Source organism: Carya illinoinensis, chromosome 10, assembly GCF_018687715.1.
Source record: "Carya illinoinensis cultivar Pawnee chromosome 10, C.illinoinensisPawnee_v1, whole genome shotgun sequence".
Taxonomy (NCBI): Eukaryota; Viridiplantae; Streptophyta; class Magnoliopsida; order Fagales; family Juglandaceae; genus Carya; species Carya illinoinensis.
The window spans coordinates 13,231,851-13,247,114 of NC_056761.1; the positions used below are offsets into that span (position 1 = coordinate 13,231,851).

Genomic DNA, 15,264 nt, shown 5'->3' on the forward strand with positions numbered 1-15,264 from the left:
CACAAACTAATGTGGCTTGAAGTGGTAAGTCAAAATGTAAAGTTACTTTTATTATAGAGTAAATCTAAAGGATTTCATGAAGCTACATCAATTTATGAATTTATTTTGCGTAATCTTTTTGTGTCTATAACAGTTCTCATTGGGAAAGGGCATTGATCATTTATTGGGAACAATAAGAATGTGCTGAGATTAATAAAGAAATCTTTTAAATGTTATTTATGGCCCTTTTAGATTATCAATCTTCATTTTATCATCTTTTAATGTGATATTGAATTATTGAAAAGTATATATTATTTTTCAATTATCTATCAATTAGTAATTGATTTCAATGCATGTATCGACTTGCAATAAAGAATTGAGAAATGCTTTTCTCAATAGTAAGTTGTATCAATCATCATGATCGGTAGTCACGCAAGCTTAATAATTATCACATTTTAAGTAGCTTTCTATTTAAATAATTAGTTTTAAAATTATTTAAAATGTGGCAATATATTTACCGGGACGGTGTTAGTGGAATAATGAGATTTAATTTAAGATGAAAAATAACATTAGGATTTTAATTAAAGAGTTTGATTCGATAGCTAGGTACGTAATTAGTTGTAAAAGTCATAGTTAATTTCTTAGTCTAATTTAACGTTTCATCCTAACAATAAATTTCATGCATGGATGTTACCATCAAAGTAGTGGTCATGAAAACAAGATATATGGATGGAAGAACAATTCTTTTTTATTAAAATACAAAACCCGATCAGTACTTTTCCTAGATATGATACTCTATCTCTGAAATCTAAGAACCTTTCTAAGAGAATGTAAAAACCTTTTCATGATATGGCGACAAAATTTGTTACCGTGTGCTCGAATAATTGTTTGACAAACTTGGGGTGAAAAGAAAAAAAGGAAAAAACAATTGCAGAAGTGAATGCATGCATGTTCTCACTATCTGTTGAGGATTTGATTTGATTATTATCTTGATTTGATTAAATTTTTGGGGATATAAGTGGTGATTTACATTATATCATAACAAATATCTAGGATTCGAATCCTAATTAGTTTACACTCTACTACATTTAATAAAATACCCCATGTGTTAGGCCCACTCATTGAGCAAGAATCTGGCCAGCCCACATGTGTGAGGGTGTATTAAGAATATAATACAAATAATTAAACTAATATCTTCTGATTAGTTTAAAATTTTGGGACAAATGGTAATTTCACACTATCCATATTCCTTTTTCTCAAGATTACACTTATTTGTAGGACTGTTCAATTGACCCGACCCGACGCTAGGGTTTTTCGATCAGGAAATTTCCAAATAACTGATTATCCGAACCGATTTGGGCTTCAAAATTATCGGGTTTTTCAGACCGACTTGACCCGTAGTCTTGCCTGCATAGTAACTCTCTAGTTGCATCCTCCCATCCCTGCATGACTTGGATTTGAAATTAAATGGAATCCAAACAAGCAGAGAGGACAAGGAGTTGTGAAATTAAATGGTGCTTTATAGGGAAGGAGAATTGTAGATATATGATAAAAAGAGACGAAAGAATGATAAGAGAATCTCATACATACCGGACAGACAAGGCATCCACAACAAGAGTAGCATTCTACACAAATCTAGTCATTAGAATTAGTATTTTGTAGTAGCAATTCTCCAAGCTACAAAATTGAAAAGACCATGAGCTCATAAGCAAAGAATCAACCAATTAAATGAACGAATGTTGAAGGAAGTATGGAAATAAAGTCTAAATTAATAGAGAGATACCAATACCAAAGCATGACTCTAGAAGCAACTGAGAGTTTGAGAAACTCCCAAAGTCCATAAAAAGCTTCCATAGAGAATCCAGACCAAGTCAACAGACACTCACCACACATAGTATAGCCATACAACCCAAAATCCAAGACCCACCATGAGATATCCAAAGAAAATTTTGCAATGGGGATAAGAAAAAAAGAGAGGCTAGAGAGCGAGAGAGAGGATTATTGCTCACCGTGCAAGAGGACAGCGAGCAAGAGAGAGGTGATGAACGGAAGCAAAACTTGGAGTTTTCAAGTTGCTATGAAGAGCCAAAGTCTAGAAACTTAAAGACACTGCCTTGGTGAATTACCAAACAACAAGGTTAGGCATAATGGTGATTCATGGTTGCATTTCAAAAATAGAAATTGGGTAATTACCCGATTTCGAACCATTTTTCAATAGTGGTTACGAAAATTTTGACTTCTGCTTAATTTCCATGCAGGTTGGCTATTTCAGGTTGAGTCAATCCGAAATCTTTGGGCCCATTCGATTACCAATTATTTTGTATTGCCCTATTTATTTGAACTATCTCAACTATCTTCAAAGAAAAACTCTGCACGGAAACTTTACACCACACACATACACGTAATCGACATATGATTTTTTATTTTTGTCTTTCTATCATATTAATGCTTAAAGAAAGACTCTATTCAGCAGCCCTACATAGCACACCTACTTTTATTTTTTATCTTTTTATGTTTTTTCCTTCAGCAAGTGCATGGTGTAGAATTCCTAATTAAAATAACTCTATGCGTGTGTTAAAACAAAAGGGTAAAAACAACAAATCACGTGTTGATTAGGTAAATGTGTGTGGTATAAGGCTTCCTTATAGGAAGAAAACTAGAAGACTTTTTACTCTAGTGACGTGGCTAGTGATTTTTCCACTAGGGATTTTACGTGCTTTTGCATGGCAACTGCAGGGGGCCCTGGTGGCCCCATGCCAACTACCAGACCACGTTTGTTTGCAAATCATTTATCTGCGGATCTTCATTCCATTTGGGATGTTCAAATGCCCTTAAGGGCTCCAAAAGTTTTGGATGGTAAATTGTATTTTCTCTTTTCTAAGGAGGAAATTCAAAAGTCTATGGAATCTTTTTAAGGCAATGGTGCTAAAATTTTTAAGGCAACGGCTATCTCTGGATGCGATCAGGTTGTTTATCAAAAACAGATGGGGCTTGGATACTGTTGCGATGGTTTTTCCTATGAGAAAGTAGCGTAACGTGTTTGTGCGGCTTATTTCGGATGAGGATTTCAGCAAAGCTTTCTATAAGGAGGCTTGTGATATAGATGGCATGGCTTATAGACCTTTCCACTAGTCTCTAGATTTTAACGAAGAGGAAGAGTCGTCGGTAGTTCCAGTTTGAATTTTCCTCCCAGGGCTGGCCCTGAATTTTTATCATCTTTCAATCCTGCATTGTCTAATGGCACTGATTGGCAATTACATTAGAAGTGAAAATTCTGCAAAATGTGATACAACAACGGATGGGGCAATGGTTTGTTTGGAGTTGGATGCTGTGAAGTCTCCTATTTTGTCATTTTGGATTGGTGCTCCTTCTTGGTCTTCAAGTCAATTGCAAAAGGTGGTGTATGAAACATTGCCAACTTGCATTCATTGTAAGCAACAAGGTCATAATGCTAAGACATGTAAGAAAGGGAGTTTAAGGAAGGAAAAGGAGAAGCAATCTGTGCAACAAGAATATAGGGAAGTGTGGAAAATCCTGCTATTCGGATCCTGCGAGCTCAAAAATAGAGAAAACTGCGGTTGAGGATCTGGGATGGGAAAACAAAGTTTTGGACTCAATGGCATTGCTCTGGGATGTTAAGCAAATTGATGAAAAGGCCAGGGAGGATGTGGTTAATTTACAAATGGTTGAATTGGCTTGTATGGAGAATCAAGATAGTGCAAAGGAACTGGATACTCAAATATAGGATTTGTATCCAAATATAGGATTTAGAAGAAGGACAATTCTTGCCTAACCTTATTCATGAGGAGTTGGTGCAAGAAGATCTTTTCTACATTGTGAACAGCCATGCAGTAGAACTTCAAGGTGGGGTTTCTATTGAGGGGGAACCTGTGAGATTGGAGCATGGGGAGGTTAGTAGAGATATGATAGACGATGGGTATAGAAAAGAAGTTGAGAATCTAGTAAGTTTATCAAATAATGAAACATTGGTGGAAAAATTGCATTCTGGCAAGGATGTATTATCTTATCCTTAAGTGTCGGATAATGTGAAGAAAAAGGGAGATGATTCAGTTTTGAAGGTTCGTAGTAAACAGATTATTACCCGATCCTTTAAACTAAATTTATGATTAGTCCAATTTTATATTGGAATGTCCAGGGGGTGATATCATCTAAAAGTAGGTTGAAAAAAATTGTGAGATTGTATAATCTGAAAGTTTTTGTTATTGTAGAACCTTTTCTACATGAAGATTTGCTGGATGATATTAAAAGTTTGTTTGCTTTTGATTATGGTTTGTCGAATCCAGCTTTGGAAGGAAAACTGTGGCTTTTTTGGATGAATGATGTCAATGTTACTATGATAAATTTTAGAACACAACATATTACAGTCCTCATTTCTGATGGGTTGATTGAATGTAAAGTATCTTTTGTGTATGCAAAATGCCAATATCAACAACATCAGGTGTTATGGTCAGAAAATTGGAAAGGGAGAGCAATTCAGGGGGCCCTTGGCTTGTTACAGTTGATTTCAATATCATTTCTTCTGAGTTGGAAAGAAGAGAGGCGAGGCCACATCCTATGGTGGCTATAGAGGATTTCAATTCATGGATCCATTATTGCGGCTTACTAGAGATGAAGTTTTTGGGTAAGAATTTTTCTTGGTGTAATGGACATAATGGTAGGTCTCGTAGCTGGACCCGTTTAGATCGTACATTGTTGGTTCAAAATTGTTTGGATGCTTTTCCTAATTCTGGCATGCGATATTTACCTCGTACTACTTTAGACCATGGACATATGGTTATTTCTCTTGTGAATAATGTGACAGCATATGGTCCTTCACCATTCCTTTTCCAACAAATGTGGGTGGACCATCCAGATTTTGATAGATGTGTGCATGACTAGTGGGCACAAGATGATTTTGGTAATGGCCTAATGAAGCTTGCGGTGATATTGAAAAGGCTTAAACAGGTGTTCATATCATGGAATGAGTCAGTCTTTAGTTGGACAGGTGTACATATTCAGGAGCTAGAAAATAGAATAGAAGTGTTGGAAGATAAATTACAAGATCAATATATTGAAGAGCTGGAGCAGGATCTTATTGCTTCAGAAAATGAACTAGATACTTGGCTACATAGAAAAGATGTTTAGTTAGCACAATGTACAAAAGTACGTTGGTGGAGGCAAGGTGATAAGAACTCTCACTATTTTCATGCTTTACTTAATAAAAGGAAGCAATCCAAGATTATGGAGATGAAGCTTTCGAATGAATTGATCTTAAATTCCCATCAAGAAGTTCATGATGGTACTGTGCAATATTTTACAGAGTTCTTGGGCAGTCTAGTCAAGTGGTGCTTCCAGATTTAGGAGACTTGGTTTCAGATGTTATCTCGAAATATGATAATTCGAGACTTTGTTCTTTGTCAACCAAAGAAGGGGTGAAACAAGTAATGTTTAGCATTCCCATTGACAGTAGTCTGAGTCCAAATGGATTTGGTTTGGATTTTTATCATGCTCGTTGGAATATTGTTCATTTGGGGGTTATGGAAGCGATAAGGGGGGTTTCTCTTCCTAGGTTACTACTTCTTTTTTGGTTCTTATTCCTAAAATGCCTCAACTGACAGGGTTTGATAAGTTTCGGCCTATTAGTTTATGCTCAGTGTTTTATAAAATCTGAACCAAGGTTTTAGTGGAGCGGCTTGCTCCTTTACTCTGTTCTTTGATTTCTTCAGAGCAATATGCTTTTATCCCAGGAATGAATATTTTTGATAATATCAATCTTATGCAAGAAATGGTTCATTCTCTTAATAAGAAGGCTATGGGAGGTAATGTTATTTTCAAACTTAATATAGCTAAGGCATATGATAGGGTGGAATGGGAGCTTCTTTTGTATGTCTTCGAGGCTTTTGCATGGTTTTTCAAGTTCTATTTGTGGTTTGATCAGGAATCGTATTTTTTTGCCTTGGTACTTGATAATGATGAATGGAACTTCTCGGAGTGGTTTTTAGGGAGGTAGAGGTTTGAGGCAAAGAGATCCACTTTCACCTTGCCTTTTTATTATTATGGAAGAGGTTCTATCTCGCTTATTAAAGGAGAATTTCTTGTATAGAAAAATTAAAAAAAAATTCTCACCCAATAGGTACCCCTCTTGTTTCTCATCGCCTTAATGTTGATGATGTAATGAGTTTTGCTAATGGTGATAAGAATTCAGTTAAGGAATTGATGAAGGTTATTGATACTAATGAGGCATGGTCTGGTAAAAGGGTTAGTAAGGAGAAAATTGTTGTTTATTTTGCTAAGCAATTTTCTTCAGGAAGGAAGAGGGAGTTACTACGTATTACTGGCTTTGTTGAATGGATCTTTCTTCCTTTTATTTACCTGGGTGCCCCTATTGTCACTGGTAAGCTTACTAATTGGCATGATTTGGATCCTCTTTTAAATCGGGTGAGGGATACAATTGGGGGGTGGAAATTAAAATGCCTCTTGGTTGGTGGAAAGTTGGTGCTACTGAAACATATTTTGTCAAGTATGCCTATTCGTCTAATGTCTCTTCTTTCTTCAATTACCACTGATGGTGTTGAAAAATCTTAACAATATGTTTGATTCCTTTTTTGGGATGAGAAAGTTGGAAAGGAAAAAAAGAAATGGATTGCATGGAAGTCTATGTGCAAGCTAATTGAAGAGGGGGGAGTTGGTCTTCAGAATGTTGCTGAGGTGCAATCTTCTCTTCACATGAAATTTGCTTGGAAGGTCATGATGGGTCATGATCTTTCGCCTCAGTTTTTCCATGCGAAATATATCGGAGATAAGCATGTCTCATTGTTAGTGCCTAAGAATGGGTGTCGATTTTGGAGGATGGTAGTGAAGTGCATTCCAGTGCTTTTGGAAAATTCAAAATGGAATGCTAGGGATGAGAATATTTTATTCTAGTGGGATCATTGGCTGGATGGAGGTCCCCTTGCAGTTAATCTTCCTATTATGGGTGCACTAAGTTTGAAGTTGGGTGCATTGAAGGTTTTGAATGATTGGAGATGCTAGTTGGTTTAGAGAAGACGGATGAAATATGTCGGTTTTTGGGCGCACATAAAACTGGTCAAGATCTTCTAGTTTGGCTTAATACTAAAGATGATCGTTTCTCCACAAAGAGTGCATCGCAGTGCATTCGTGTGAGTGCTCTAGTTGTATCTTGATCTTATTGGGTGTGGCATGAAGCTATGCCCAAAAAAATTTCAATCCTTATGTGGAAAGTTTTCCATAACTGTTTGAGTGTTGATGATAGATTGAGAAGAGTTGGGATTCCAATTACTTCTAAATGTGATTGTTGCGAGGGAGGTAGCTATGAGGATTTAAATCATGTTCTTGTTGCAGGTGACATTGCTTCTACAATATGGAAGAGGTTTTGTATTATTTTGCATGTGCCATAGGATCCAAATAGAAGTTGGTCTGAGATGGTGTTACTTTGGTTTAGACGTGCTTCTCGTTCTTCCCAGGTTGGTAGTATTTTGGGTATTCTTCCTTGTATTATTACTTGGAAGTTGTGGCAACATAGGTGTAAGGCAAGAATGGAAGTAAGATGTTTTTCGACTGAAGAGGTTTGGAGATCTGTACGTGTTTGGCTTGGTAAAGTGCTATGTAATCTATCAAAGTTTTTCCAAAATATCGTTTTCTGGTGAGGATTGATTGAAGGAACTGTGTACTCCTATCCTACCAATTAAACCAAGAAAGGTTAGATTGACTACTTCGGTGATGCCACTGCAGGGCAGATTTAAGTTGAATATTGATAGCTGCAGTTTAAGCAATCCTGGGAGGCTAGGAGTAGGTGGTATAATACGTGATATGCATGGGGATATGGTTCTTTCTTTCTCATGCTATATTAGGGATGGATCTAATAATCTTGCTAAGTTGAAGGCCTTATTAATTGGACTGCAATATTGCCATGAGTCGGGGTTACAACAGGTGGATGTCGAGTCAGATTCTCTAGTTTGTGTAAATTGGATTCATAATAGAGATATGGTGTTTGATATCTTGAAAATTTTTGGGATGAGGTTATGAGCTTGCTTAGAGGGGGAAATTTTATCATTAATCACATCTTTCGAGAAGGTAATGTGCCGAAGGATTATTTGGCAAAATTGGAAGATCAAGGCTTGTCTCAAGTTTGGAGATCTTTATTGCATGTTCCAAAAATTTTTAAAGGTTTGATACGTACTGACAAATTGTCTGTTCCTTATTTGAGATGTTCTTGAGCCGATTGATTATTGTTTATTTGGGGTTTTTGTCTATTTTATTGACTGTTCATGTGGTTGATTGGCAATAATGTTTTTATTGGATAAGAGAAATTATATTTGCAGTCTCCAAGTGAGGATTAGCCCTTTATTAAAGAAGAAAAAATATTATTCTAGAGGGGATATTTTAGTAATTTTAAAGATAAAATTCATATGCCTGCATGGCAGTCTTCAAATGGGGACTGTACGTAGCATTACTCGATAAAATAATTACTACAAGAAAAACACACACACACACACACACACATATATATATATATATGGGACCAATTATATGTGATTTCTTATGAAAATGAATCTGTTCTTACCGTAAATAATCATTTCCATCACAAATAATCATTTTTCATATAATAAATGTTGTGTATTGTAAAGTGTTAAAAACCAATCCTCTCTTTAAACTTATTATGATAAATGCATTAATCTCAGAAGAATCACAATAATTAATAACTCTGCAAATTAATTTTCCACTTCATAAAAGCTTTGTACAGAACATGTACAATTCATTCATACTTAATCAAGCTGGATCGAGCCTAATGTTGTTGTTTTTTTTTTTTTTATTATTAAAACGCATATTGCATTCATTTAAATTGGGCATTACAAACTGGACTTATAATTCTCACTACAAGCCAACTTAAACCTCTGAAAGATCCCCAGTACACACATGTAACTGACGTGGCCTAGCCCTTACTGCATCCTCACCAAACAATACTATTGTTTGTAAGACGAACAACACACTGTTTTGGACAGTGTGTAAACAGCCTCTACCCGTTCAACAAACCAGGTAGAACAAAAACCCTAGACTAACAATCCAAGGAAAACAACTCTTCAGACCTAATGTCTAAGAGACTTGTAATTTTATTATACTAAAAAATATTAACCAAACAGAGATTAAACTAAACAAAACCAAAAAATCAGATCCAAAGCACCGACAGGGGCTATAATAGGAGCGTGCGATTCACGCGCCGCCATTGGAGCATGAGACGACAGTCAGCTCCAGAGAAAACAGACGCCCCAGTCCTAGATAAGCCGCGTGTGGCGATAGAAAAGTATCCTAGGCAGTGGCATTTGAACTTCAATCACCCCGCTATAGACTGCGCGTGCTATCCACTCGCCGCTGCGTTCGGCGAACTTCCTCTTCCTTCCGACAGATCGGCACATTTGAAGGTCCGTTGTGGTGCGCGTGGAAGCGGTCGAACACCAGAGGCCAACAGATCGAAACATCTCCACCAAAAAATGCCGGAATCAAAACGGAAGAAAAAACTCCAGAAAACAAAGAGAAAATGATGAAGAGGAATAGAGGGGAAGAGGGAAAGGAAATGGAAGGGAGGAGTCAAAGCTCCTCCTCCTTAGATCGGCGACACTAGGGTTTGGAACCTTTTTCAGAGAGAAGATAAAGAGAAAAGAGAAGCGGCTGGTGGATTACAGTAGACCCTATTGGATCGAGCCTAATGTTACAACTGTGGCAAAGATGACTAGAATAATATTACGATGTCTGTGCCTATGACCACTACATGATGATCATAGCCACAATATAGTAGTAGTACTACTACTTCTAATTATTTGACACACCACTTCATGATGACCACCCATGGATTAATTACCATATTTCATTATTATTATTTATACTATAAACCATATATCAAAATTGGTAATTTATGCATACCTTAAATTATCAAGTTTTAGCAATTTGCACCCTCAGTTAAAATATGACCGTTAAGATTAATATTGTCACGTTTGAGCCTTGACGCGGTTTTTCACGGATTCTTAATTAATTGGGATGCAAATTAATTGCCAAAATTCAATAGTTTAGGGTGTGTAAACTATCAATTTGGGGCATTGAAAATATGGTAATTCATGGGTACAATTATATATACGTATAAATAGCTACGTACATACGTGCATTATGTGATAGTCATTTAATCAGTATTACCTTCCTCAGTTTTTATCCTTAAATACCCCAAATTTGTCTTTCCAGCTTTGAGATCACGAGAGAAGAAATATTCTTTGTGAAAATCTTCAACGGAAATCCTTCTAAATAGAGGTGGGCTTTGTGTAGTGTTCAACTGGCTTTTCAAAGGCTCAATCTGTGCCTCGGACTCGGGGTTGAAGAACACAGCGATCGATATCCTTTCTTTCTCTAAATTTATTGCTGCCCGGTGCTCAGCGCTGGTATACGCCCCATTGCTCAAGATCTGCAAAATGGCACATGCATAACTACATGACAACCTATATACGACACGCAACTGTACATGCTTTAGCTGTCTGATTTCTTCTTACCATGAATACTTATTTAATTATTAGGTGACAACGTACGTACATGTGTTTGTGATGTGCCTGTACTTTAGTGTCAATTTAATATCCTAGCTAGCTAATGAATATAAAATCGAAAGAGTTTTCACTATAAGTAACTGTAAGTCCTGGCTTGGTAATGTTTGTCATCTTGCCGGGGTACGTAACTGGAGAGGGACAGCGCGACCAAAGAAGTGTCTGTTTGATAATGATTTTAGATACCCAATATTGTTCCCACTTGGGCACGCTTGGTCACGAACCAGAAGTTGTTTCAGTCCAAATTTGTTTAGTAATATTGGAGTTCTTGTACTTGCGACAGTACAAAACATGGTATCTTTGTACGTCCATCTGTCGTTTATAATAATCCCAACAATATTAGTACACCAGGTCAATACCTATCCTATCTTCTTTTTTTTTTTTTTTTTTGGATATATTGGAAGGGAATTCGATTTTTGATTCTCTTACTAAAAAGTTCAAAGTGTTGCGAAGATCTAAAGGATCCTGGCGCGTGCTGCAGTTCACCTATCCTATCTTGGTTCAGTACGGTATCATCAAGTTAGAAAATAAAAATAATAATAGTAAAACTTAAAAAAGATATATAACATAATAATACTTTCGTAAACTAACGTGATTGGATAGTATCTTCTATCTGATAATTTTATAATTTTTTTTTTAATTTTTTATGTAGACTAAGCACTTAATTACCGTATATAAAAACTAAAAAAGTTGAGGATCAAAGGGATCGGAGTACCCTTCCAGCCCTTTGCCTCGCTAGCTGTAGCACTGTTGGGACTGCCACCTGATCTTGCACCAAGAAAGGCAGCCGGAATGAAAAGAATTCGCTACATGCACCATCGTGCATGGTTGGCACTAGGGGCACGTACTTGTTGGCAACCCTTACGTACAGGTTGTTGGCAACTCTACCTGCATTAATGGCCACCTATATATTGTTGGGTGGGTCGAACTTCTGTATCTTTTTTAATTTTTTGCAGATTTGAGTAATGTTATATACTATATTATCATCCCATTTATATCTTATTATATATGATGTGACATATTTACTGCCACTTGATGATAAAAAGCATGCAATAAATGATAATTTAAGGATAATAAATTTACTACATCTTACTTAATAATTAGATACAAATGAGATAATAATATAGTGTATAGAATTTTTCATGTATATTTGTGCGTTACTAGCTAACTAAGATCAATATAGCATATAAATATATGTATATATATGTGCACACGTGCGCACGCACATATATATATATATATATATATACAAGTACTACATGTGCGCATACGATCAATATATTATATACCATGTGCTTTTCTTTTAAAAGACGTTCTTTCTAAAAGAGTCGGGGGATCAATTAGAGGAAGATGATCTAGAAATTAGGTAGGATATATATGACAAACCTCCATGATGTCTCCTACGTTGACAACAAAGACATGTGGAATGAAGCTCACAGGAATCCAAACCCCATCTTTCTTAATCTAGAGACCTTCAACTCCATTGACTTGATGAAGAATGGTGATACCAGTAGCATCAGAGTGAGGAGGAAAGCCAACAACAAGCTCTGGTTATGGGCATGGTGGATAGTATGTCATCCTCATTGATCTCATCCCATCTTCAAATAATTCATCCATCTCTCTCTTGTCTATCTTCAGAGCTTTTCCCATCAACTCCGTAAGTGTCATGGCTAGTTTCTGCAGCTCTGAGAAGTATGACTCCAAGGTGTTCCTACAGAAAGCAAAAAAATATGACAAAATGTTTACATGAGTGAGAGAGAGAAACAGAGAGAGAGAACCTCAAGGATGAAGGTAGCTCTGGGAATAAATATGGCTTTCTTTTGTGAATAGGGCTGATTGTCATATAGAACCTATCACCCCAATCAAGGGTTTGAACTTTGGGTGGGGGAACTCTTCCATAGCCTTCAACATCACCTGGCCTTGCCTTGTATTTCATTTTCTCTTCCAAGGGAAGCTTGAAGAATTCTTCAATCTCGTTATTCAGCTTGTTTAGTAGTGAAAGACTTACTCCATGATTCACCAACTGAAAAACAATCAAACAACAATGAATTCTTGAGAAATATAATATTGTTTCAATTGTTTTTCATTTTTTTTTTTTTTTTGTCAAGAAGAGGAAAAAAAGAAGAAAAAAGAAAAAAAAAATAGACACTGTACTTGGAGGCCAGGGCTTCTATTTGTTGATCTCTGTTTCCTTTTCAACTCCTGAGAGTTTTATTCACTACAATAATTTTTCATAGATGAGAATTTTTCCTAGTCTTTGGTCCAATTCATGCAAGAGGCTACGGATCCATCGATGAGTACTCATCGAAGGGAGAGAAGGCCGCAAGATAAACTACCTTCCTAGTTATGTACATAAAACTAAATAGACATTGATATTCATAAAGGGAAATCGTGTTAATTGTTGAAGAAAATTTGAGAAAAAACCTGAAAAAGGCCCCATGCTTTGCAAACTAAATGCAACTTGTCTAGTTCTATGTCTGTGGTCTCCCCGATGATCAATTTTTCCATGTCAATTGTTGGAACTGTAGGCAAGCTAGTTTTGTAGTCATGAGAGAGATCAAGTAGTACTGGCTCTTGATCTGGACAAATATAATTCTCAGGGATTGTCATAAGTGGCTTTTTTATGAGCTCCATAACGCTGAGAACTGAGTTTGTGCTCAAAAAGTCAACTGCATCCATTGTTGCCATTGCTTAACCTAGGTGATGAACCTTGTTATAACAAAATAGTTGATCAGTTTAATTGGCTTGGGGGAGGGGGGAGAGTTGGTTCTTATATAGCATGAGAACATAGGGAATATTTTTTCTCTACTAAAATGGTAGGAGGACAATCGAGAGTGGCCTTCCTATCCAGATGTGACCATAATACTGCCTTAACTATAATCGAGGGCTTGCGTTCTATGAAGTCGGGTTTGAGTCATAACCTAGACCCCATGCAATTCTATTAAGAAATTTAATGAATCATCATTAAGTGGCTAATATTAGTTTAGAATATTTGAAATTTTGAACTTAGAACGTAGCACATGTCAAGTTACATGTATGGGAGTAACCTAATTAAACGGCCACCACATTTCATGCATGGTGCATGCCCAAGATAAGGATTTATTTATTCAAAGTAAAAATATAAAGATATGCAAGAAGCTCAAGCGAGGAACATTTGAGACCGGCCGTAGTCTAAATGCACATGCCAGCCTGCCGCCAACTCTTTTAATTATATGCTAGCTAGCCTAATCTCTTCCGAGGAGTCACAACCTCTAATACGTGATCTAACTCGGAAAGAAACGTTGTAAGTATATAGTAGGCCAGTAAAACGGGTACCAAACAGGACTAGTTCGAACCAAACCAGACTGGTAAATATATATTATTTTTTTTTTAATTTTATATATTACATAGAAAATTTATTTTTTATGATTTATTTATATTATATATAATTTTTTATATCATATTACATTATATATAATATATGCTAAATTACTAATTAATTAATATATTCTAAAATTTTAAAATCTTATTATTCATGTCTATTAATTTTATAATATAACGTTAATATAACATTTGAGTATGATATAACATAAATTAATCTTATGATTTTTAATTTAACATTTGAATTTTGATATAACATATAAATTTTAATTTTATAACATAAAATTAATATTATATGAAATTTTAATCTTAAACATAAATATTAATATTAAGTTATTAATATAAACTTACTTTGGGTTAATCACTTGGTAAAGTTTTATTGGAGTATAATTTTTTTTATCCTTAAAATCAAAAAAATGGACCAAACCAAAACTAGAAAAACTAGAAATTCCAGTTTAGGTGGTGAATCAGTCCGCTGTTGGTTCTTAAATTTTCAAAACTAGTATATACCAACTTGGTTCTAAAAAATATCTAAAATCAGACCGAGCATAACCAACTACACCCCTAGTTGTAAGTAACCTACCTAGCTCATAGCACATGATTCACCTTAAGAAACAAAAGTAACCACATACACATAAGTATAAGTTTGCTCCATAAGAGAAATAATTTGTAGAAATTTCAAATACATAAATCATGCATGGACGTTTATAAACAAGTGAACTTCATCTCAAAAAATTATAAAAATATTTTTTTAGTGCGACCCACTTTTATATGAAATTATTGGTATATGATTTGTCTATTTAGATTTTATACATAATATTATATAAGCATCATAATAATAACGTAATTGTGCCAACACGAAGTACTCAACATCTATGGAGAGATTTAGATAGTGAGTTTAAATGAGATAAATTGATATGAAAATAAAAAATTAGATAAAATATTATTAGAATATTATTTTTTTAAATTATTATTTTAAAATTTAAAAAGATTAAATTATTTATTATATTTTATATAAAAATTTAAAAATATATAATAAAATGAAATGAAATGAAAATGTGATACATCGAAAGAGACGGACATAAAGAAGATGGAACGTCCAAATTCAAGCTGCGAGCGGTTACCTCAACCACATGGAACATGTGGAACAAATAAATAAGAGTTTTGCTACTCATAAGCCGCACACACCACACACCTCATTTTTTTATTTTTTAAAATTTAAAAAAAACATTTTTGAATTTATTTTTTTAAACTAATTCAAATTTGCTATTTATTATTCATATACCAAACATTTGGTAAAAGAACAAAATTAAAAAAATTGAAA

At 35.2% G+C, this 15,264-nt stretch overlaps 1 pseudogene; it reads right to left on the reverse strand.

Annotated features, from left to right (window-relative positions):
- Nucleotides 1–5,042: 5,042 nt before the first annotated feature.
- Nucleotides 5,043–13,268, reverse strand: LOC122278441 (annotated as a pseudogene).
- Nucleotides 13,269–15,264: the final 1,996 nt, after the last annotated feature.